The 24,371-nt window shown below is 37.1% G+C and overlaps 1 pseudogene; it reads left to right on the forward strand.

Moving 5' to 3' along the window:
- Positions 1–3,894, forward strand: part of LOC105982915 — a 33,573-nt pseudogene extending 29,679 nt beyond the window's left edge.
- Positions 3,895–24,371: the final 20,477 nt, after the last annotated feature.

Consider the following 24,371-nt stretch of genomic DNA (forward strand, 5'->3'; position numbering starts at 1 on the left):
CATAGGGGAGCTCTATGTGGAGTCTTTTGAGGAACCTCCATACTACTTTCCAAAGTGGTTGAACAAGTTTACACTCCCACCAACAATGCAGTAGGGTTCCTACAAACTCATTCACAGACTAACTCACAATAATGTTTGAGCCAATAAGTTCTGGGTACCCTGAAGTCCAGTTATGAGATTAACCAGCATAATAGGTATTTCTCTACCAATGGCGAGCTTAGCCCTTAAGCAGGACATTTGGCATATGCTTCATATCTCAGAAATGTTAGTTTCAGTCTCTAATTCTTTAATCTTCTGTTTTCTTCACAGAGCTTGATGCATGTCAAAATCTCAAGTCATAGTTTCTGAAAGGAATGGCAAACTTCCCCAAGTCAGTAGATTTATTTTAGATGCAGGCTTGAACTTTTTTCTTGAAGGACCATCATCTGAATTTACTCACTCTTTGACATTCCTCTCTCAGCCTTCTGATGAGCTACTGCTGGATTCACTGCAGGTGAATCTTGGACCACACTTACCCAGGTGTACAGAATTTCCAGAAAGAAAAAGCTTCCTTGGGGGCAGCTTTCTGTTCACCAGTAGTTTTTGACCTCAATCAAAGCTGGAATTACTGTAGATGTCAGTCATAGACAGGATTCAGCTATCAAGGTCATAGTCCCCTTTAACAAAGGTCACAGTCACCTGTAAGGAAGGCTTGCCTGTAAGGAAACAGCTTTATCATAAGTTAAAGGAAGAATTAAGGGTTTGTTTCAACAAAGAATCATTAAATCTCCATCAATTCTGTCAAAGAGGTTTGAATGTTTAATGTTTGGATGTTTAAGGGAGACAAGATGTGAAGAGACTCAAGGCATCTACACTGAAGTCCTCACAGTGGACAGAAGTCTTGGTATCAAAGAGAACAGGCTGCGTGTGGCAAATGGATGGGAAGGAATATTTAATCATTACGTAAGCAGTTATTCTCCATGACCTTTCTGCTCTTGACTATAAGGAGAGCCTAGCAATGCTCAGTATAGCTGGCTGATAAGATGGCATTGTAACTAGCACCTGATAATGCTGCCTTAAATTATTCCTATTCCTGACATGAATTTCCCCAATACAAGTAGCTCTATGTGAATACTTCTAAAACCCAAACACCTCCAGACAAATGAGGCTTTTTAGATGTCCATTACAAACTCAAAAGAAGTGATTTTTATAAAAGCAAAAGAAAAATAAACCTTGTGAATGGATATGTGATGAATCATATGCAAATGTGATTTTATATATAAAATGTTTCTAACCAATTATAAAATGAACTCTGAAAGAGTACCAAAGATTGGATTGAGTAAAACTACAGAGGGAACTCTATTCACCCAAGTGAAAGACAAGGCAATGCAGAAGGTGAGCAAGGCACAATGGTTTGTCCTGGAAGAAAGGGGCAGGCTCATCTTAATTCTGTAGTGCAGTGTTCTGTGTGCTGGCAAAGCCAAAGGTCACTTGATGATGGTAGAGGCTAGACCACAGAACATCTTCTTTGTGACAGAGAGAACTCTAGTCAGTTTGCCATCACTTACTGTGAAAGCACAATGCTAAGGTTTCATTTCTTAACTTGAAATAAATAATAATGAGTAATTACCAACTTGTACCCATACATAGAGAAAGCACATCATAGCTGTAAAGGAAAGTGACAGTGAAAATAGTCTTGGTAAAAATTATTCCATAGTTGGGCACCTGTGGCTCACACCTATAATCCTAATTACTCAGGACACTGCAGAGGAATGGTGTTGGAAACCAGGCTGGGCAGGAAAGTTTGTGAGACTCTTATCTCCAATTAATCACAAAGAAAGCCAGAAGTGGCTCTGTGGCTCAAGTGGTAGAGTGCTAGCCTTAAGCAAAAGCAGCTCAGAGACAGCATTCAGGCCCTGAGTTTTAGCCCCACAACTGGCAGGAATAAATAAATAAGTAAATATTTTTAAAAGAAATAATTAATAATACATACTTATGAACAATTGACTCTTTGGGAGTACATATACTTTTTACAGTGCTCAGATTATTTGTTGAGATGAAGTCTTCCAAATGCTTTTCCTGGGCTTTGGAACAGCACTGCTTCTAATCACAGCCTCCTGTCTACACAGCTGGAGGCTCTAGACCCATCTGTACACCACTGTTTTCTGAAAATGTTCAATGTTCAACTCCCATTTGACTTTATCCAGCATTTTCCAAACTTCTGTTTTTAAACCATAGGGTGTCTTCAATAACATATCCAGTAACACAGTATGAAGAAGGCTATATTAGGCTGTCAATTAATTTAAAAGGTACTTTTATATAATTGTTTTTATTGAAATGTATCATTTCAAGTATCTTGTTCAGCTAATTATAGTGAACACTAAGGATGGAAAATATTAAGTGCCTGAAATTAAGTAAATACAGGCAGTGGGACGCCAAATGGACGTGTACTTTCTTCTCCTTTTTCTCTTTTTCTTCTAGTTAGGCAATGCTGCAGAGTTGAAATTACTGAGTAAACAGGATAATATTATCTTTGTAAGTTATCATTCAACTAGATCTTTGTCTGGATTGAAGAAATTCAGGTAATTTGGAGGTCAATGGTTTTTGTTTTTTTGTTTGTGTTTTTTTTTTGTACTGTAGTAATGCCTATAGAATTTAGAGTGTTGGAATTGAAATGTGGACAGGGATTGCTATAACTTACAGAGTTCTTTATTGCTTTTCTTAGCTGCAATTTAGTGCTGCTCATGAAAAAATGAACCAACAGGAGATATAAAAATTAAAATCTGACTCCACCACCCACAGCCTCTCAGCTCTCAGCGCCAACTCCTAGAAGGCTTCTGGGTGTTAAGGTGCAGCCTGCCTCTCTCTAGTTTGGCTCCAGGCGTGGTCACAAATCTCGTTCTAGTGCTATCCACTGTATGGGATACACTGTTCTAATCACCTGCTGAAGGGCTTCCTGAACTCTGCTGAGGAAAGTTCAGGCCCCGCCTCCAACGAATCCACAAATGTCCTCAACAATAGAAAAAGGCATTCAAAGAAGAAATAACAAGAGGGGCTGGGAAGATGGCTCAGTGGTAGAGCACTTGCCTTGCATGCATGAACCCCTGGGTTCGATTCCTCAGAACCACATAAGCAGATAAAAGACAGAAGTGGTGCTGTGGCTCAGAAGAGCTGAGGGACAGTGCCCAGGCCCAGGCCCAGGGTTCAGGCCCCACGACCAATGAAAGAAAGAAAAAGAAGGAAAGGGAGGGAAGGAAGGAAGGAAGGAAGGAAAGATTTTCAAAGAAGCAGTAATAAGGCACCGTATCTGAAGAATGATACTGAATTTAAAAAGATATTTGGTCTCACTAAGGATCTGAGAGATGCCTTATTCGAACTCCTGACCACGTGGCTAAGGACAAGGATTTAATTCCTTTAGTAGTTTGGTGGAAATTAATACTCACCAAGAGACAGAGTCTGTGGTGAAGGAAGAAGAAAGAAAACAATTTTGGTAAGAAAAGGAAAGCCAAAACAGTTAAGATGGATCACACAAAGAAGAGAAAAACCAAGAATGCATTTAACTCAGTCATAAATGAAGGAATTGATGTGACCCATTCCCAAACCTTTGGCAGTATTTTGCCAGCTTGAGATGCGTTACAACATGACTTTGTCACAAGCCACAGAAAAACCTCAGAAGAAAAAAGTGCAGAGACGGAGCACTGCTCCTCTGAGAAGCAGAAGAAAGAAAGAATGAGTCCTAATGTAGCTTTTCAACAGTCATTCCTTTAATAAAATTACACTGAAGATGTTTTCCCAGTGACACTACCAGAACTGGAAGAAACCATCTGAGATGAAAAAATAAGAAGTCTTAAACAAGCACTGAAAGAGAAAGAAGCTGCTCTTGAAGAAATGCGTAAGAAGATGCACCAAAAATAATGTCATATACTTACAAGACTGGAGACAGTACTGAATCCTATGTATAAATGTTGTAATAACATGATAGTAACTTCAATAACTCCAGACATCTACTTAAGTGAATAATGGGCAGGTATTACATACAGTATGGATACATTGGACAAAAGAATAAATAATGTCCTAAGCAGGACATTGAGAGATTTCATCACACTAATGACATATATTTTAAAACACAGGAAATTTTTCTGGAGTTTTCTATTTAATATTTTGGACAACAGTTGACTGTGGGTAACTGAAACAAAATTGGTTACAGGTGCATTTTTAAAGTGTCTTTCAATACAAAACGTTTTTATGTATTACAAAAATTTAAGGAACACAGAAAATGTTGAGTTACATTAGTTATGAATAAACTACATGAGGTATCTGCAGCATTAGGTAGCTTTTTTGTGGAAAGAGTAATATTTTTCTATTATTTTAACTACAGTTCTCCAAGTTGAATATTTGTATAGTGTTTCTGTTATTATATCTTTAACCAAATTGCTCAGGTTTTACTCCAACAATAATTAATTGTTGTATTTTGAAATTCTACAAGCCAAGAAAGGAAACTAGCTATAAATCAACTTTATCATTGAGGTTATACTCGCTTATTCATACTCATAAAATGATAGTATCTTCTACTTACCATTATTGACATTTGTTTCTCGAAACAATGACAGCATCAAGTATTCAAATGTTCCTCAGGAATGGAAGGGCCTCTTTCTAGAATTCTCTCTGCAAAGTTATGTTACATAATCCCCAACAGTATTTGGAATTTAGGCTATTGGTGAATGTTGTACTTTGTTTTCTAATGATGTTAGGTAGCAGCTCATGTTTTTCTCTTTTCTGTGTTGGTTAGATGGTATGAAAGGTAGATCTGAACAGTAGTCACATTTGATCTCAAACTGCAAAGTTTGAGATCATTTTTCTTAGTAGAAGTCTATGTTTTTCTTTCTGGTTAATCCTTATTTAGAAGAGTCTAAGGTTATATAACAGAGATTCAAAAGAGTAGAGTAAGTTGATTATAAATGATATACAAATCTTTGCAAATAATACGTTAGTAACTATAATGACCACAAAAAAAGAAAATAGTAAATAAAATACTGAACAGGAGTGAAATAAAAAAATAATTAAAATCTGTGAAGTATAAGATATAATGTAACTTTATACATTGTAGTCCATTGCTGAGGTTAACTCTAGGGATGAGAAGAATATTAAAAAAAAAAAAAAATCAACACTCAGGCAAATGCTAACTGCTCACACCTGTACTCCTAGCTACTGAGGGGTAGCATTCTGAGGATCAAAGTCCAGAACCAGCCTGTGCAGACAGATCTATGAGATTCAGCTCCAATTGACTAGCAAAAAGCTGGAAGTATGTTGTGGCTCAAGTGGTTGACTTTTGCCATGAGAGAAGAAGCTAAAAGATAGCATCCAAGACTTCAGTTCAAGCTCCAGAGCCAATATAAAATAAAGTAAAATAAAATCAACCACAAAACTAAGAAACACAAGGGAAGGGGTGAGTCAAAGGAGTAGTGAGAATATTGCAGGGGTGACACTTATCAAGATACATTGTATTTATAGACTGCTTTGTTATATGACACCTCTTCTGTTTAATTACTTAAAATAATTAAAAAATAAATACATAAGAAAATTAAATGAGCCGGGCGCCGGTGGCTCACGCCTGTAATCCTAGCTACTCAGGAAGCTAAGATCTGAGGATCGCAGTTCAAAGCCAGCCCAGGCAATAAACCACCAGAAAACCAGAAGTGGCGCTGTAGCTCAAGTGGTAGAGCACTAGCCTTGAGCTGAAGAGCTGAGGGACAGCGCCCAGGCCCAGAGTTCAAGCCCCACGACCGACAAAAAAATAATAATAATAATTAAATAAAACCAATATTCATGAAATTATGCAGTAAAGGCTGTGATGAGATGCTAATCGTAGGTACAAAGAGAAGGAAGTGGTATTCCTGTGTGTGAAGGCATGACAGGAGAGAAAACACCTTCTGGAAAGTTTAATAATGTAAGTTCTAAGCAATAATAGAGGCTCTACTGGCAAAATTACAGAGACTATAGTCTAGTCTGCAAGTGTTGCTTTCCCTTGGAATGAGAAGAAATGGGTCAGTCTATGATAACAAACCAATACAACCTTTCTAAAAGCGGGGAGAATTTATATTACCCTCTTCCACCATGTCAAATCAATTTACATGAAAAGAATACAATAATCAATAATAGTTCCATTACTAATAAACTTCATATGATTCCAAAGCAAAATCTCAACCTTTCAGAAAGGTTCAGAGATCATGAGACCTCATTTTATTTGACAGATAGTATCCAGTCCCAATTGTGAGAATTATTTATTTATAGGGGCAAAAGAAGTACCTATAACATTCTACATTCCACAAATGCTATAAAATTTTAAAATATAAACATATTTATAGAGGAAAGATACAGGAAACTTCATATAACTTTGCCATGCCAAAAAAAAAGTCTAAGTAGAATACATAAAATAACTTGTAAAAGAAGGTTGAAATTTTCAAAATATAACTCCTATTTTCAAAAAATAACTCCTAATGTTTTGTTCATCTAAAATTATGGTAAATACTTGAGGAAAATGAGCAAGTTGTATACTTGATTATTCACAGTGAACACATTTGTGAATGAATTACTATCTCTTCAGTTATTTTTCAATTCTTCATTTGACATTCACTCTTCTTCCTTCCTATCCCTCCTCTCCCTCTTTCCCTCCTTTCTTCCTCTTTTTCTTTGACTATGGCAGAATTGAGGTTCCTCAATAATGGTCCAGTATCCCCATTTCTGGGTATATAGACCCAAACAATGTGAAATCAGTATCTCCATAGATAGGAAGCCTCCTTTCTAAGCACTTTATTACAGGAGCACCATCTTCTCTCTTCGAGATGCTCTATACACAAAACAAGGAACTCTACCCATCCCTTTTTTTTCTAATTACGCTCTTACAATGTCCACTTTAGATAACAAGAAGCAGGAAATTGGGTGGGCAGGACATGGAAACTGGGATATAAGAGAGAAGGATCAGCTCTCTCTCTTTCTCTCTTTTTCTCTCTCTGAATTTGATGTATTTTATATACTTTATATTCTTGTTCTTTGAAGAGAATTCACATTTAGCTGAAAAACAAACTGGAGGTTGGGTAAGCTAAGTGAGAATCCTCAGCTATCAAGCCATTAACCAGGATCAGATATTTTACCATAACCGTCAGCATAAATCAGTTCCCTTATATGTTGAGTTCCATACACTTCTCTTGTTTGAACCTTGGCATCAGCCCTTTGTCTTAGACCGCCTTTCATATAAAGTGTGTCTTCCATAGGGTACATGAAAGCAAACACATAAAATCAGTTCCAAAATCAAGGCAGGATTTTCCCACTGTTCTAGCTGTCACACTGAAAGTTTGGTTTTGTTTCCTTTTAGAAACCTCTAAGGCTCCACCAACTTATTGCAACTGTCAGACATCTATTAGACAAATGGAACATAATGTAAATAAATAGTCTCTCACCTTTTGAAAGTTTAACACGCAGCAGAAATGTAAACCTCAAGAATCACAAAAGGAAAAACAGCCCCAAATTAAAGATGATGCTTTGCAATATAAAGATAAAAGCCTATTTGTTGGTTCAAATACTTTCTTACTAGCCCTACAGGTGAAGTTAGTTTAATGGCCATGAAACCCCAATGCACGTAGTCTCTAAAGTACCAAGTTCAAACTTCAAACTCTGTTCCTTGGAGTCCCTGGAGAATTCTATGAAAGTCCCTATGATTTCAAATTCCCTAAATACACTAATATGAGGATTTGAGAATAGGACATAATTTTCAGATATTCCTGAATTTATGTTATTTTATGTTATCCTAGCATATTAAAATTACTTTTTAGAATAATATAACAAATAGTGATCAGTCCTTGTTGACAGCTATGGAAAGTTTGTTACAACTATCTAGCTTGTTAAAATTTATCTTTAAGTAGTTGTACAAAGGGGTTACTATTTAACAAAACAGTTTATGAAGACTGTATCTCTCTATTCATGTCACCCCTTCCAGTGTTCTCACTAATCCCTTCCCCACCCACTCTTTCCCTCATGCTTCTTACATTGTGTAGGATGAGCATTTGATTCTTGATTGCATTCTTCTGTATTCTCATCTTCATTCATCTACCTTTTTCCCCTTGAGTCTTTTCCAGTAACTTCTTCCTCATGTTTCACTTTGCTGAACTTTGACATTGCCTTTCTAAGGAAGTTTGTTACAGCTACTTATAACTTTGCAGTAAATATTCCAGAACGCACTTTTCACAAATAAGGTCAATGTATTCCTGAGTACCCATTAGAAACAGATATTGGATGGGGGAGAATGATGAAAGGGATGAACTCAATCAGGATGCATTTTATTAATAAACTGCTTTGTTGAGTGGCAACTGCTTTGTACAACTACTTAAAGATAATAAAATATATTTTAAGATTATATATTTAAAGATTATATTCTTCCAGGAGAAAAACATAAATTGTGGTACATTCATAACATAGCAAATGACCCTGAAACAAATGGGGCATTGTTGCTGGCATGTTCTCCAGTGAGTGTAAACTTTCACAACATTAATGTTTTAAAACACACCCCAAAATATTCCATAAGCTTTTGTTTAACTTAGTTTTGTTTCACTATGGATTGATTTCAGGGTTGACTTTTATTGTACATTTATTTTCTATGGGAAACCAAAATTTACATGGCTATTTAAAATCAGAGTTGGGAAACCAAAATGACAAAACTAGAATTCAATATATATCTTATCCAAAAACAGAGCAGGGTCCTTTTGCTCTCATTGGAAAAAAAATACAGTAATTAATTGTAATTCCTTTTGAGAAAATCATGACTCATAACCCCAAATTTTTATCTACACTAACTGTGAGTCCTAGATTAAGGAACTTGCCATCTGCTGAAGATCCTTACAAACCCCAGTGTTAGCTTTTGACATTTCAGCAGTGCCAGGACATTGTCTCACAAAGTAATCTCTGTAATTCCTTGGTTCATAGTATGTGTGTGTGTGTGTGTGTGTGTGTGTGTGTGTGTGTGTTTGAAACACACTCCTATAGCAAATCCTATGCTTGTGAGTAACTCAACGTAGCCAGGCTCCTTGGTTGTGTATTTGCCAACCATTTCAAATTCTGTTCTTACCTAACCACACTGCTCCCAAAGAGAATACTCTGTCTCACATTATGCTTTTACTTTGTCTCTAGCTGACTTGGTACCCATTCATGAACCAAGAGATGGGGCAAAGGAGTGAATCCAATAATTTGAAGTATTTAACCAGGTGATTTTTTTTTTTTTTACTGTGTTGACTTGAGGAAATCCTACTGATTCCTTACTGGTATGTGGATCTCTTTGAGAGTCTCAGAAGTTATTGGATAGTCAGCCTAGGTGAGCCTGAGCTCTGAGCTTCCCTTTCTTTGTGATTCAAGTCAGATTGACAGAATGTCTCCAGAAGGCCTGACCTACCTGCAGCTAGGTGATAAATAATTAAGATGTTGAGGGAGATACAGAGACACTCATTTCTCCTGATCCTGTCAGATGCCACTGGGCTTTTAGATCCAGACAACTCTGAGAGAATGCTCTTTTCTGATGACTTAGCTGAGACCTAGGAGAGAATCAGTAGGAAGTAAAACAGTTACACTCATTGTGTAACTTACTGACACAAAGAAATGAGCTGCTAAGTAGAAGTGAATATATGTGGGTAATTAAAGTAAGGTTATGGATCTGAAGAAAAGCAATAACCAAACTTTAAAACATTTATGACAATATGTAACAAGCTAATACAAAACAGACTGGTAAGGCATTGCAAGCAACTTCAAGCAATAAATGGAATTAAACAAAAAGAAACAGCAGCAACAAAGAGGATCAACCCAATCAATCTTTTCCTGGTTGTGTACTAATTTATTTGTATGATTCTTTGTGACATTAGGAACATATGCATTTGTTTCTGCTTTGATATATTGGAGCTTATTATCAAGGGTTTTCTTTTCTAAATATCTTTTTTAATGATATATAGTCTTTATTGTAAAGATACTGTATAGAGGGTTTACAGTTACATGAGTAAGGTAATGAGTACATTTCCTCTCGAGCATTGTTACATCTCATTGTTACAATGGGTCAACCTGTATCCTTATTTCATCATTTTGTTATTTCATTTCCCCTCCACAAATTAGAACAATGTATAGACAAGATTCAGGGTCTTTTTGAAATATTGATATGAATTACAGATAGATAACAATATTGTTTGTAAAGGGAATGTTATTTTATTCTCTAGGTTTCTGTACCCGTATCCTCACAAGTTCTAATCCTAGCATCTAAGGGCTATGCTTCTGTTAGTGAAAGCAGGAAGAAGGTCTCCATGTTTAGAGCTCCCCATCTGTGCTAGAAAATTGACATTTGTTGCATAATCCTGGTTTTGACACATGTGTTGCATGAATAGTTGGTTAGATAAAGCAGTCGTCTTATGTATTGATAGAATTTGCCCTTGCCAATTTTATTTTGGAATCTGGATGTCATACATATGTCCAATGCCAAGCTGAAAGATTTACTCTTAATCCACAAATAAGTAGCATCAAATTATATTTCAATCTTAATTTGGGAAGATATACATAAATTTACCTCTAGTATCAGGGTAAGTCAGTGGACTTAAGTAAACTCAGATTGCTCTATGTAATCATTGCCATCAGACATCTTCAAACATTTTGATCTGGCAAACTCTGCACCCATTAAACAGCAAGTTTAGATTCCTCCTCCTCTTCAGCACTCCAGACCTGTTCGCTCTTCAGTGCTTATCCTTTTAACTAGTTGAGGTAAGTCTCATGAGTGAAATCAGACAATATTCTACATTCTGTAAATGACTGAGCTCAGTGGACACTCTGTCTTCAAACTTTCTCCATTTTGCAGTGTAAATAAAATTTTCACTTACTTTAATTTTTTTTGAATTTTTAAATTACTTTTCAATAGTTGTCTAAAGGGGTTTCAACTGAGCCTATCAGTTTGTGAGTAGAATTTTCTCAATTTTGATGTGTCTTTCATGAGTCTTCCCCTATCTCTTCCAACCCCACTTTTTCATTTTTTTTTAAAGCTGAGTAGTATGATGCTATATGTACACAACATACTCTGTCATAGTTTCATCTGGCATTAGGTTTTTGTATTGATTTTTACCTTGAGCTAATAGGAATAATGCCCCTGTGAACAAGGCATGCAAATGAGTTCTTGCATTCAAGGTTTTGTTTCTTTGTGTTTTAAGTATAGGATAAGATGTTGACTTGTCCTGTATTTTGTAATTTTATGTTTAACTTCTTAAGAAACTCACATAGTGATTCTGCAGCCTCTGATCACACAAGGGTTTCACTGTCTCCACCTCCTTCCATCAAGTGCAGTTCCTCTTCCCTCTTCTCCCCCTCCTCCCTTCCTTTCCCATCCTCTCCCCTGCTCTTCCTTCATTTCCTCTTTTGTATAACAATTCTCCTTATGGTGCAAAGTTGCATCTCACTGTGGTTGTAATTTGCATTCCCAAACGATCTTAACTTTTTTTTAATGTGTTATTCAGCCAGCTATTTATCTTTGAAGAAAAGTTTATGCAAAGTCTTTGAATATATAGTGGGACTTGAACTCAGGGCCTAGGTACTGTCTCTGAGCTCTTCTGCTCCACCACTTTGAGCTACAGTTCTATTTCCTGGCTGGCTTTGAACCATGATCCTCAGATCTCAGCCTTCTGCATAGTTCAGATTACAGAAGTGAGCCATGGGCTCCTGGCTATCTTTAACCATTTCAAATCAGGTTTTATTTTATTGTTGTTAATAAGTAGAATTTTGTCTTAAATAAATTTTAATGCTTTTTGTTCATTTTCCCCCTCTCTACTGTAGTGGCTCTAAATTTATGACTCTGAATTTTTTTTTCAAGTACCCTAACCACAGCAAATCTATTTTCTAACATAAATTTTCATGGGTTGCATTTTCATGTCTAGCATCATGGATGTATATAATGTTTAAAATACGTTGATCCATGACATATTTGATGCTAAAATGAGCTGCTGTTCATAAATTCCTTCATAAAATAATAGAAAACCTTCAAAAGGACCCCCTCCACTTCTTATTATCCACAGTTCCTCCAGAGTATAAAAGAAAACTAGGCATCGTGTGTTTTGTATGATAGAACTAAAACTGGAAATGCTACTTGACATGAAGTTCATTTTACATTATCAGTGCTATATAAGGAGTTGGTTTTAAATGAGATATGAGAAAACAGTGAGAAAGCAAACATTTGCAAGACCAGAGGAGACTAAAGTTATTGATACTTTAATCTTGGGTATTCAACACCTAGTGTGTAAGAAATAAACTTCTGTGAGTGAAACCACTCAGAGATGTTTTGTTATGACATCCCTAGTAGACTGGTAAAGTTAAACTGGACTTGTGTTACTGTTTCTAAGTTTAGAACATTCTTATATTCTAACACTAAGGAAATATTCTTTCACTGTACATGAGCTGATACTCTTCTTCCTTATACATATAACAATGACATTCCATACTATAATCATTGAAAATTTGAATTTAAATATGATTTAGAGCTATACGGCATTATAGTGAAAGCACATTATTTATTCTTGAGAGAGAATTTGCTCAATGTTTGGTGTACCATTGGCTCAAAGCTGTAAGGCAGTAATTATTTGATAAACTTAGAGAATTCACATCAAAATGTCAGTTTAAAAGGCATGTTTTGATGTGCGAAAAGTCATCTAATTAATACGTGAGAGTTCATTGTGAAATAAATTATCGGTTCTTGAAGTATATCTTTAAACATGCATCTGCAGTCTGACATAATTGAAAGCCCATTAAACTTTGAGTCAGAGGCAACTGGTTTCATATCCCCCTGCAAGACATACAAGACAGTGTTCTTGATATTTAGGTTATCTCTGAGCATGCTATTTTTTTTTTGTCAGAGTTAGATGCACTTTAAAGAACTGTTATAAGGCTTGAAAGAATTAGCTTATATAAAATGCTGACAAGCAGTTATTAGTGTTAGCATAAAATTTCCTTTCAGATATTTTAATCAAAACGTTCTTGAAAAATCCAGAGTAATCAAACCATTCTTCTAATAAGGGCCAGTTGCCTGGGACTCATGCACATAAATACTTAGCTCCTCAGGAGGCAGAGATCTAAGGATTGTGGTTGGAAGCCAGTCCAAATAGGAGAGTCTATGAGACTTTTATTTTCAATTAACCCTCAGACAGCTAGAAGTAGCAGTGTGGCTCCAGTTGTAGAGAGATAGGCTTGAGCCCAAAATGCTCAGGAACATCACTCAGAACCTGAGTTCAAACCCCAGGACTGGCATGCACCATCTCCTCCATACAAAACACCTGGAAATAACTAGTTTGCATTTTTTACCTAGAAAAATCTATTAACAAATATAAGACACTGAAGATTTCTGAATTATTTCACAACCTACTATCCCTCCCCTCTGTCTTGTAGCATTCTCTTTCCCCTTAGTTAGCATTCTTTTTTTTTTTTTTTTTTTGTCTGATTGCAAGGCCTGAACTCTGGGCCTGAGCGCTGTCCCTCACGTCTTCAGCTCAAGGCTAGAGTTCTACCACTTGAGCCACAGCACCACTTCCAGCTTTATCAGCTTATGTGGTAGTAAGGAATCGAACCCAGGGCCTCATGCATGCAAGGCAAGCACTCTACCATTGAGCCACCTTCCCAGCCCTAGTTAGTATTCTTTAAGAAAGATGGTTTGGCTCTCCTATCACCGAGCTTCTAATTGACAACAGAGCTGGTTAAATCTCAGGGATTCTATTTCTAATTACAAAAGAGTGGGTCTTCATATTGAGTGGGTCAATAAGTTGTCCTTAAGTCTACTTCTCTTATTAGGCCCATCATTATTGTCTTTTACTTAAGAGGTCAGTTCCTTTGCCATCTCTTAAGGAAATCTTTGAAATCATGTCCTATCACTGTTAGACTATTAGGGCTAATGACAAGGATGGGTTGCTCTACTGCTCCCAATAACGAACTCAGGATCTGTTGGGGAAAAGGATGAGATTCACCGGCACGGTTCTGCAAATCCGCCCAGCTTGGCTTGAGTTCAGTTCTCTTTCAAAGATGTCCTGAGTTGATCAACTTTACCCAATTCACAGTGGAAGAAATTGTCCTCCTCCTTCTTCCTCAATAGTCTCCTGAGCAGCTCTCTGTTCCTCATTGCTTTTGTCATAGTTGTTAAAGAAGTAGCCCAAATCACTGCATGTATCTCATTTGAGAAGTATTTAATCTGTTTGAAAACAATGAGCTTCATACCAACATATAGCCATGAAATTTATCTATGTTGCAATAGTAAACACTGACTGCTGATAGTTTTCTATATTACTATTGTCCAAATAATACCCAACTTGTTATACAGCTTTGTCAAGTATGCTTATTTATTGGGTTGGGCTTGTGAGGACTAATTGAGAGGTTAAACACATTGCTACAGGGCAGAATGAAGGAGTGCAGTTAGCCTAGATTACTTTTACATTTTTATCTATTCATTAGTCCATATTAATGATGCAAGGGGTTTCATTATGATATTTCGATAGCTGCATTTAACAGGCTTTTATCAAATTCACTTTCTCTGTTGATATTTTTTTTACCTTGTCTTCATATACCATTTACTTTTTTTTACCTTGTCTTCATATACCATTACGTGTGTGTTTGTGTGTGTGTGTGTGTGTGTTTGTGTATGTGTTGTAGGGTTTGAGCTCAGAGCCTAAGCTCTGTCCCTAAGCTTTTTCAGCCAAATCTAGCAATCTACCCCTTTGAGCCACAGTGCCACTTCTGGTTTTATGGTGGATAATTGGAAATAAGAGTTTCAGAGACTTCCCTGCCCTGGCTGTCTTCAAAGTGTGATCTTCAGATCTCAACCTCCTGAGTAGCTGGGATTATAATCATGAACCATCAGCTCCTTGCCATAGTTTACTTTTATATCTGTTGGTCTCTGAAAATAAGTACATGATCAATTTTGTAGTCTTAAACTTCAAAGGAAAATTAGAAAATTTGATTCATGCAACACAGAAAAAATGTCAATAATTATATACAGTTTGCCATATTCACCATGTCCATAACATACTTTATTTGTAATTCTGCTTTATAATTTCAACTTAATGTACAAATCCAAATGCTTTCATGGAAATGTGGTAACTTTTACTTGTGACTACATCATTGTCCATTCCATAACTGTAGTTTTTATTCATGTGTCACTTAATTTCTCTTTGGTGTACGTAGTCATTGGTTAAGTATTGATGAATGATGCACCCATGGATACCAGTGGAATTGTTGGATCCTCTAATATCCTAAAATAGAAGCATCTCAAAGTCATTGGTCAAGATTATTTTAAGACAGGGAGAAAAAAAAATAAGACAGGGAGCTGCTCATTTATGTAACTCCCTTTGCTCCAAGCTCTAGAAATATGTCTGTCCATATGGCATCAACACTACTATTTACTGAGTGAATGAAAGCATAGTGAATCAAAATCCATAAATACCTCTTATGACATTGTTTGCTTCCTTGCAGGCATATCTAGACAAGCATCTGATTACAATAAGCTATCAAAGGGCGGTAGCAGGTATCTACTTAGATGAGCCATAGGTAGAGCCCTGCAGTAGCATCACTTGTCTCAGCCTGTGCTTATTGGTGGTGACCAAGCTTCTGAGAGCAGAACATTAGATATTAGCAATAGAGAGCTAAAAAACAATTGGATGCTAGAGGATACAGGGTAGCACAAGATTTGATTTTGGTTGAAAATGGCTTCAAAAGCCCTTTGTGTGTGTGGGAAACACCTGGGATTGACTATTTTCAAAGAGTGGCACTTCACAAGAATGGACCAGGGAATAAAACATTTAGGACTGTAATCTTCTGGAAATACCCAAAACAGCCACAGACCCCTTACCTTTATTTTATTTTATTTGCGGTACTATATATGCACCATTCTCAACATGGAGAGTAGGAGATAAATCACACAATTTCCTCTCTCTATCTTGGTTTTCTTCCCCACATCCAAGGTTCTTGGTAACAGTTATGTGAGATAATTTCTGTGATGTGTCTGGCACAGTTCTAGAAAGGACAGAGGTACATAATAACTGATAGGTTTCTACCCTTTTATTTAAAGAGTTGATTTTGTTTGAGCTAGAAAAGTAACTTTTATTTTTACTTTTATTTTTTATTATCTTTAAGGAGTTGTTGTTGAAAGGGGTATTAATTCAAAATAAAAATTTATGAGTAAAAGCATCTTTTTTGTTGTTGTTGTTGGTGGTAGTGGGGCTTGATCTTTGGGCTTGGGTGCTGTTCTTCAGCTCTCCAGCTCAAGGCTAGTGCTCTACCACTTGAGCCACAGCTCCACTTCCGAGTAAAAGCATCTTAATCAGTTACCTATCATCATTCTCCTTCACCTCTCTTGTCCTCACCCAAAGTAAATCAACAACAACAACACAAATATCAAAACCCAAATTGTTTGAATTTCTAAGTTGTTGACATTAGGAAATCATTAAAGTTTGTGAACTGGAAGCTTTCATGATAAAACAACAATATTGTAATCTAGCACTCAGGAAGCTGAAGTAGAAGGATCATGAGTTCAAAGTTAGTATGGGGTCCATAATCAAATCCTATCTCAAAATAAAAGAACAAAACAAAACTTCTCTAAGAAACATAGTCTATCAGCATTACATTAAGGTAGATTGAAACTGAACATGGGAATAACATGGGAGATGTAGCAGTTACAGATGTTTTTGTGAATATTTATCAGAAGAATCCAAGGCTAGGAAAGAAAAAACTCCAATATTAGTATGGCTTTAGAATTTATTTTCCAAGATGAGACAAAAATTAAAAAGTACATATTGATACCTGAGAATAACTATTTTCATTAGTTGTTTATTCTAAGAAGTTTCTGTTATTACCTAAAATAAAGAAAAAAGAAGATAAAATAGCAAGTTGGTTTTGACTGAAAGAATTGAATATAGAAGTGCTTTCTTCAAAAAAATGGAAAAGATGAGATTTAGGTAAAACCCAAGTGACTAAAACTAGTCATTGCTAGCTTATTAAATTGAACTACTTAAAAGACACTCAGAGGACTCAAAAGCGTCAGACACTGCACCTTCTACTAGAGTCTAACTCAGTTTTTTCCTCCCTTGACTATGTCATGAGAATAGCCATGTTCTAAAACCATTCCCAGAGGAAACATTAATGTGAAACTAAATAATTATACCTTCATTTAATCACATCTATTATAACTTTGTCGCTTATGAGGAATGCATTGCAAGCCCTTTAGGAATAACCGGCTTAATTAATGTGACAAGACTTTTTACTTCCCCCTTTGCAGTGGTGATGTGAAGAGGGTGTTGCTTCAATGTTTCCTTACAATGTCATTAATTACGATGATGTCTTCATTATCTTTTAATTTTTATTAGTGGCATTAATAGTACTGATTATTTTTACCAAAGGAAAAAACCCCTCAACTTTGATTGTTTTCCCCAAAGTTTCTTGATTCTCAAAGAATAATAAGTTAAACGAGATACATGTGTTAGTTGTATCTGTATACTAAGTGATTGACTTCTACACTTGACATGTAACTTCCTGCGAAGTCTAATTTTTTTGTGAGTGGTGCAAGTCTTAATTGTACACAGAGGGTCAAACCATGTTCTAGGGTCTGCAAGTACCTTCAGATACAATGCTTGGAATGGGACATAGAGTAAAAATATGGACTTTGGCAGCATTTGGAATGATTTAGTATAGGTTCCATTGAAATGGGAGCAACATACCATGATGTCATTAGCCTATCAATAATATCAACTGGATTTTTTTTTAAATTTAGAAAATAAAAGCAATTCCTTATTGCACTTATTTAATCTGGAAACATGTTAAGTAGCTTTGTTTTGGTTGCTTCTTAGAAGAGGATTCAACGGAGATAATAGTTCTATCCTCAAAGCCTGTACACAAGCACAGAAGAGTAAGCCTTGAAGTGGGACTATCAACTCTACTCTGAATGGAGTTTTAGCTAGGAAATCCAGTAGACCCACTGCTTTTGTTTGAGCAGCTGTAGATCTGCAAATTCATTCAATGTCAATGTTTACATTAAACATTTAGACACAGTGCCCAGTTTGCATTGTTTTAATCCAATAAAAATAAAGGATCCACAACGGCCAGAGTTTGTGTCTATTTGCCTTACAACCAATCCAAAAAGTTGTGATGAAGAGAGAGAGAAAAAAGATTCCCTATTGTTGGTGAGCTGTTGGCAATTTATCGTTCTAAAATGGAATTTAATGTTAAAAACATTTCCTAAACACGAAATTCAACAGCCTTCATTCATGCTTCCCAAAGATACCATCAAGAAACAGAGGAAACAGGATTTTCCTTATGGAGAAAGGGCTGTGAGGAGCGTGAGAAGTGGGGGAGGGGAGGGATAGGGAGACACAGAAAGGGAAGGGGTAACAATGATCAACAAGTAATGTACTCACTGCCTTACTCACGTAACTGTAACCCCTCTGTACAGCATCTTTACAATAAAATATCTTTTTAAAGGACTGCTTATGCGAAGTCCTAAGCAATATGATTTTTTTTCTATTTCACATACATTTTTTATTGATTTTTGCCATCATATATATATATATATATATATATATGTATATATGTTTGTCCTTAATGACTTTCTTAATGTCTGTGTGTGAATGGTAAGAGATCCAGGAGAGAAATTCATAACCATAAATGTTTTTCTTTTTAAAGTCTTGCTATCCCTTACATATGATCATTTTTAGAACAATCACATTAGAATGAATTTAACTAGTGAAGCGTATCAAATCTTCATTTGTGGATTCTATACTTTGGTACAGTGGGAGTTGGAAGTTAGGAAATATAAACCCTGCACTATTAGATAATCTCTCCCCATCCTGCTTTATCTATTCCAGGAAGAAAAAGAATTTCTACCCTACAAGTCCTTCCTGGTGGTTTAAATGAGCTGCTGTACAACCCACAGCAGTATTTGTAAGTACTAAGGGAATGATTTATGCCTGCTTCCTTCTATGGCTTGTCACAGAATAATCTAGAAGGGTAACCTTTGTGAGCTCCTGTTATTTTTCTGACAATACTATTACTTATTGATGAGAAATAACAGAGTAGAAATAAACAATCATTTAAAAACAAACCAACCTGGGGCTGGGAAGGTGGCTCAGTGGTAGAATGCTTGCCTTGCATGCATGAGGCCCTGGGTTCGATTCCTCAGCACCACATAAGCAGAAAACGCTGTAAGTGGCGCTGTGGCTCAAGTGGTAGAGCACTAGCCTTGAGCTGAAGAACTGAGGGACAGCACCCAGGCCCAGAATTCAGGCCCCATGATGCACAAAATAAATAAATGAATGAAGGAATAAATAATTAATTAATTAATTAAACCAACCTGGAATCACTCAATTTAAGAACAAATGTAGATGATGCTTTGTTTTGCATTCTGTTGCCTTCTAAGATGATCTCTGACAGGAGAGGTGAAAGAACTGGTTCAAACCAGACAGGCCAAAATGCATTCTAATGACTCCATCCCATTTGGTTGTGGGATATGGTGATACACTCCTCCTTCCTCTGCTATGTAGAGAAAAGCACACGGGAGGACGATAGTTCAGGCTGGCTGAACACAATATGAGATCCTAACTCAAAAACAGGTAATGCATCCCTTCCCTCCCCACCTCCTCAACTCCTCCCTCCCCACCCTCTCTGAAGTTGCAAAGTTTGTTGTCAACATAATGTATTATACATCTCATTGTTACAATGGGTCAACCTGTATCATGATTTCACCATTTTGTTATTTCCTTTCCCCTCCCCAAATTAGAAAAATGTTTATACAGGATGCAGGGCACCTGAATCATATACAGTGAGAAGAGGGGTTATACCATGGGGAAGAACATACAAAAGAAACAAAAAAAAATCCCATGGTACAGTATAAATATAGTAAAACATAAAACCTCTTGTGTCCCTATCTTGGGGTTCATTTTGCTTAGCATCATCTTGTATGGTCATAGGTACATAGCTGTTGACTTTTTCTGCCTGTCCTAGACATGTACTAGTTATTGCAAATAAGGGAAACCATGGAACCTGTGTTTCTTTGGGTCTGGCTTACTTTGCCTGTAGAGGAAAAACAAAGGAGTAGGTAAAAATGCTGTATAGGAAATGTACTCAGTACCTTATTCATGTAACTGTAACCCATCTGTACAGTATTTTTACAATAAGAGCATATATGGAAAAAAGATAAATATGTATGTTTATCTTAGCATTTATGGGTAGTGGACAAGTTAACATTCTTAAAATATTGACAATAGCTAAAAAGAGTGTGAACATAAGTTGTTAAATTGTTCTTGGAACCATACTGAATGCATTATGTATTATATAGGACATATGACTGTGGGTAACTTGAAAAATATAAAACATTAAATACTTGAAACCATCATTGAGAGATTAAAATAAATAGGCATTGGAAACAGGGGCTGAGGTAGTAATTCAAGTAGAGGTGTGCAAAGCCATGCGTTCTAATCCCAGTACCTCCCCCCATCAAAAAAAAAGAGAGAGAAAAGAAAAAAGAGAAAGTACAAGAAAGAAGAAATGTCTCCCACCTCACTTCCTGGTGTTGCTGCTTAGGTAGGGCAAGTAGGCATGGTGCGGAGGAGGATGATTGGTGAATGAATCTGGGGAGGGATGATGATTGGTGAATGAATCTGGGGAGGGATGATGATTGGTGAATGAATCAGGGGAGGGATGATGATTGGTGAATGAATCTGGGGAGGGATGATGATTGGTGAATGAATCTGGGGAGGGATGATGATTGGTGAATGAATCTGGGGAGGGGTGATTGGTGAATGAATCTGTAAAGGGATGATGATTGGTGAATGAATCTGGGGAGGGATGATGATTGGTGAATGAATCTGGGGAGGGATGATGATTGGTGAATGAATCTGCCCCTGTAGTTGTCTTTGCAGGTTGTTGTTCCCTGGGCCATGAGAACAAGAGGCTCTTTTATTTTTTTTTTAACTTTTTAACTCATCTTTGAGGAGTTGTACAAAGCAGTGGCCATTTAACACAGCAGTTTATGAATGCCAGGTGTCTTGATGGATGCCACCGTGTTGAACATTCTCACCTGTCCCTCCCCTACACACCCCTTCCCTCACTCATCTTAATTTTGTAGAATATAGATTTGATTCTTGACTGCATTCTCCTCCTTCCTCTCTTTCATTCACTGAAATTTTTCTACAAATGTTTCTTAATGTGCCTCAGAAGGATTCTATCAGTTGAAAGTGGAATGAATGATTGCTTAGACAAAATGAAGTGTTTTGTAAAAGTTATTTGAGTGATGCACCTGATGTACTAAGCCTTTCACCTGGCCCTCAGTAACTACGTTTCTGTTCATTTTTTTTCTGTATACGCCTCCATAAATAGTTGCTGATAGGTTTAATAGAGGTCAAATAAAGAGAAATTAAGGCTCTGACCTTATTAGTGAGTTAATGGTGTATCCCCAATACTGCCATGGGAGCCACCACCTTCATTCCACTCTTGCAAAGAGCAATCTGATGATCAAAATGAGGAGATTATGATGGCAAGGTCCAGCCATTGCATTATAGCTCACAGCTTTGCCCAGCTCATCTCCAGTGCAGTACAGCATTTGATTATTGCTTTATTTCAGTGTAGGGGATAGAACCGTGTGGCTATTTGCAAGTTATTTCAGCCTAGATTTAAGCCTTTCCTTAAGAGAAAATCGTAAAAGGAAATGACTTGTCACAAGACTGAGACAGCTACCTAATGTGAATGAAATTAGTCCAGGGACACAGCTAAGCCATCGCTGAAGAAGCAAGCATTGAGACATGTGGGAAGACAATTAGTGAGGCAGAAAGGGGAAGGAGGAGGTTGAGGGCGAGGCTAGGGAACAAATAGGAAGAGAGCAGAGGAGAGGAGCAAGGAACACTGGGGGCCTTAGATGAAAACAAACCAGCTTAAAGTTAAAGAGTAGAAATAAGGAGATAGAAGAAAAAGGCAGAAGGACAATAGAGGAAGATAAGAAAGAAATGAAAAGAAGGATGAAGAAGGGAAAGAGGGAATGAAGGAAGGAAAAGACAGAGAAAAGATAGGGAGAAATGGAAAGAAGACAGACAAGGGGGGAAGATGGGACAGAGGGAGAGGGGAAAGGAGGAGGGAAGGGGAAATAGAGGGATAAAGGACACACAGAGAGGGGAATGGAGAGAAGACAGAAAGGGAGGGAGGGGAGAAGGCAGAGGGAGAGGAAGGAGGGGAGAGACAGAGAGGAGGAACCATTGAGATAAGATAAGATAAAATAAGCACAGTGAAAAGAGCTGGGACAAAATGTGATTATGGCACTGGGAAAAAGAAGGAAGAAGATAACAGAAAGAAAATGAGAGTCGCCTAGAGGTGGAAAAGGTAAGGGTCGGAGTTGGGTGGGGTGGGGTGGGGTCGAGACTCAAGGCTTAAGTACTCACCTCATTTTAAGTTTGGTTCAAATTCTGGAGATTCTGTAAATACCGTGTGAAACACTGGAGTGTTCAATATTCCAATGCCATGACATGATATGAGTAGCAAATGTTCTGAAGGACAGACAGGGGCTGTTAGAATCTTTAAATCTAATGGAGAGATGACTTACCAAAGAATTCACATTAGTAACATGGTATGGTTAATGTAAGGTATATTAAGTAGGTAGGTTTAATTAGGTAGCCGATGAAGAGAACATCATGTGCTATTCAGGCAGGAAAAGAATTTTCTTTACCGAACTGCTGCCTCTCCCCAGCATGGTGGAGAGGAATGGCTGAACAAAGGGGTAACCAATCCCTGGGCCAGGACTTAGCTAGGCCAGGTACAGGAAGAGGTGTGGCCAGGTGGGGGGAAGGTGTGGCCACACTGGATCCAGATGTGACCTCAGGGTCTGGGACCCTCCTAAGGTCAGATGGAAGGCATGTGACCAGAGGTGGCCCAGGATGTGACCTAGCAGGAGGGGAAGGTGACTGCTTCCAGCTCTGCCAGTTACCTAGGTAACAGATACTGGGTAGAAACTTAGCCAAGAGGTAGGGAGGTGTCTGCACAGGGCCTGCAAGGCCAGGGCAGACCTTACAGTTAACAAAAGGTTATACTGTGAATTACAGAAAGGATGTCCACACATACCTGAACAGAAATTTCTTATCTGAGATATATTTAAAAGAGTTCCTTGATACCAGAAGGAAAATAAAATCAATAATCCTGGCAGATATATTTAGAAGCAGATATATATATAGAGAGAGAGGCAGATATATATATATATATATATATGTATATATGTGTGTGTGTGTATGCATAGGTATATATGTATATATTCATATACACATATATATGTGTGAATGTGTAGGTATACATATATATATATATACATATATATATATAATGTATATATGTGTGTGTGTGTGTGTATGTATGCAGCCCAGGACAATATAGCCTGATTTCATAAGTGCAGAAAACATTGAGCAAGGTGTGAAAGAGAGCTGGGCAGAGGAAAATCCTAAAGACCTATCTTAAAAATTGGAAGTCTGATATACAGATGCTCAACATCATTAGGCATCAAGAAATTCAAATCAAAGTCGCTACGGGATATCACTTCATAGACTGTAGGATGGTTACAGTTGAAAACAAAACAAAACAGGAAATAATAAGCGTTGAGAGGATGTGGAGATAATAGAACATTTTTTGCATTGTTGGTGGGAATGCAAAATTGTTTAGCAGCTGTGAAAAACAATTTGGCAGTTTCTCAAAAAGATAAATATAAAATGATCACATGATCTAGAATTTCTACTTCTAGGTGTATACAAAGAAAAAAAAAAAGAAAAAGAAAGAAGGCCAGACAGCAAATATTTGCCTGTCTCTGAACTCAAATGTTTGTGAACAGATAACTGATTGGTACTATGAGCAAACCCTCTTGTAGTATTTCGCCATAAATAGGAAGTATGGACTGACAACTCCCATAGTCTAGTAAAACTCAAAAGTATCATGCTCAGTGAATGAAGTCAGACACCAAAAGAATAGTAGGATTCCACTGAGGAGAAATATCCAAAACACAGAAATCCATAGAGGAAAAAAAGTGCTATTTCACTCATCCATTGGAATGAGTAAATGGCACTAGATGGAAATGGTTATATGGTTTTATGCATTTATTTTCCCTTTCAGTGTTGGGGATTGGAACTAAATTGGGTTGGGATTTACATGTTAGGAAAATGCTCTGCTATAGTGGTACTTCCCCAACCTCAACATGTGAAAAGTCTTGCTATTGTTGCTATTGTTGTTTGTATTCTTGGGACTGATTCAAGGTGTGCCAACAGTGTACCACTGAGTTGCATCCCTAGTAAAATTTTGTGAATGTCATACATGAAATACATGAAACCACATGGTTCAGT

The sequence above is a fragment of the Dipodomys ordii genome, unplaced genomic scaffold, assembly GCF_000151885.1.
Source record: "Dipodomys ordii isolate 6190 unplaced genomic scaffold, Dord_2.0 Scaffold18, whole genome shotgun sequence".
NCBI classification, from domain to species: domain Eukaryota; kingdom Metazoa; phylum Chordata; class Mammalia; order Rodentia; family Heteromyidae; genus Dipodomys; species Dipodomys ordii.